Raw genomic sequence first — 2,655 nt, forward strand, 5'->3', positions numbered from 1 at the left:
GTGGGGACTCCACCCCTGCAGCAGACTTGCCTGGACATCCAGGCATTTCCATATATGCTCTGAAATCTGGGTGGAATTTCCCAAACCTCAATTCTGCGGACCTGCAGGTTGGACCTCAATTCAACTTTGGACCTCAATTCAACTTCTGTGCACCTGCAGGCCCAACATTATGTGGAAGCCACCAAGGCTCGAGGCTTTCACCCTCTGAAGCAATGGCCTGAGTTGTACCTTGACCCCTTTTAGCCGTGGCTAGAGTTGGAATAGCTGGGACACAGGGCACCAAGACCCAAGGCTGCAGACAGCCTGGCTCATGAAACCATTTTTCCCTCCTAGATTTCCAGGTCTGTAATAGAAGGGGCTGTCCCCAGGAACTCTGACATGCCTTGGAGACATTTTCCCCAATGTCTTGGTGTTAACATTTGCTTCCTTGTTCCTTATGCAAATTTCTGCAGCCAGTTGAATTTCTCCCCAGAAAATAGGTTTTCCTTTTCTATGGCATTGTCAGGCTGCAAATTTGTCAAATTTTATGGTCTCCTTTCCTTTTAAACATAATTTCCCATTTCCGATCATCTTTCCCAACTTCAAAGTTCCACAGTTCTCTAGGGCAGGAGCAAAATGCTGCCAGTCTCTTTACTAAAGCATAGCAAGAGTCACCTTTGCTCCAGATTCCAAGAAGTTTTTCATCTCCATCTGAGACCGCCTCAGACTAAACTTCATCGTCCACATCATTATCAGCATTTTGGTCACAACCATTCAAGTCTCTAGGAAATTCCAAACTGTCACACATCTTCCTGTCTTCTTCTGAGCCCTCTAAACTGTTTCATCCTCTGCCTGTTACCCAGTTCCAAAATCGTCCACACTTCCTGATTAGCTTTATAGCAGTATCTAACTCCACTGGTACTAATTTACTATATTAGTTTCATTTTCATGCTGCTGTAAAGACACTTCCCAAGACTAGGTAATTTATTTTAAAAAGAAGTTTGATTGATTCACATTTCCACGTGACTGAGGAGGACTCGTGTAACTTACAATTTTGGTGGAAGGGGAAACAGGCACATCTTACATGGCATCAGGAGAGAGGGTGTGTGAAGGAGAAACTGTCCTACACTTATAAAACCATTAGATCTCATGAGAACTCACTATTATGAGAACAACATGGGGAAAACTGCCTTGACCCCATGATCCAATCCCCTCCCACCAAGTCCCTCCCTCAACATGTGGGGATTATAAAGAATACAATTCGAGATGAGATTTGGGTGGGAACACAGAGCCAAACCATATCAAGTGCTAATGAGACCTTTATTTTAGTTCACTAAGACCTGTCTTGTTCTAACCTACAGCATTATAAGTATAGGGGAGGCAAAATTTTACCTCTACCTTCTTACAGCCGCCTGCTGAACCTGGGAATTAAATTGACATGAATAGATTTACAGGAGAAAAGCATACAAGTGTAATATGCTTGACACAAGGGAGCTGTCATAAAGAAATTAAGACTCAAAGATGTGGCAAAATTTACATACCTTTGTAGTAGGTTCAGCAAATAGAGGCAATTGAGGAAAAGTGACTATATTATATGGTGAGACTAAAGGAAGATAATAATTATTTTAACAAGGTATAGTTGTACAAAATTTTCTTGTTTATGGCTCCCCATCCCAAAATGTTTCTCTTCTCTTGGTACAGGGCATCTTTCACATGGGACTTTTTAATCTCTTATTTGCAGGAGAATATTGGAATGCCCTTCTGGCATCTGCTATTTTTCAAGTGCCTTTAAATTGAAGTATACCTTATGTCAAAGTGACATATTTTGGGGTGGAATATTCTGCCACCATTTATAAGATAATATATTTGTATTCCTTTATACCACTATGTTTGTGGTAATTTGTTCTGGAATGCCTAGAAGCTTGAATCATCATCATTCCAAGGGTAAGAATCAATATTCAGATAAAGAGGGATATCCTTTATTAATAGTGTGAGAATGAAAATCAATAAAAAATAGAAAAAAATATACATTTTTAAGTCAAACGTTGGTGACAAAAATGACTGAAGAGAAATGTGGATGATAAATATATTTTTTCCAAAGATATAAAATGGCAATATACTAGACGATTCTTTTCAATGATTGTTTAGTTACTATTTGTATAAGACTTATGTAAAATACCAAACTTTTTTTGAATAGGAATAATTTAATTTAGTATGAATTGGATTAACATTTACAATGGTGGTATAATATGTAGATAAAAGTATTTTACTGAAGTAGGAGAATTTCAGATATGTACATATAATATGCACCATATATAGTAAAATATGTCATTCAAATGTATAAATATAATTACCTCAATTTTATTTTTAAAAGGCATACTCATTACAAAAGAGAAATCTGTAAGATAATGATGAACTCAAGTCTATTTTCAATTTAAATTATACAATCAATTTATAATTATCTATATTAATGATAAATTTAGATCTACATACATTTAATTTATCACTTTCAGCATAATTCACATAATGACTATTACAAATAATAGACATAAGATTCTATAGTTTATTTAATCATGGATCCATCCTCAGTCCACCGTATTGTTTTAACTTAGTAACACCAAATTCCTCACAAACTATAAATAACTCCTCTTTTCCTTTGCTGTTCTCCTTTATTTT

The sequence above is a fragment of the Mandrillus leucophaeus genome, unplaced genomic scaffold (assembly GCF_000951045.1).
Source record: "Mandrillus leucophaeus isolate KB7577 unplaced genomic scaffold, Mleu.le_1.0 Scaffold113, whole genome shotgun sequence".
Classification (NCBI taxonomy): domain Eukaryota; kingdom Metazoa; phylum Chordata; class Mammalia; order Primates; family Cercopithecidae; genus Mandrillus; species Mandrillus leucophaeus.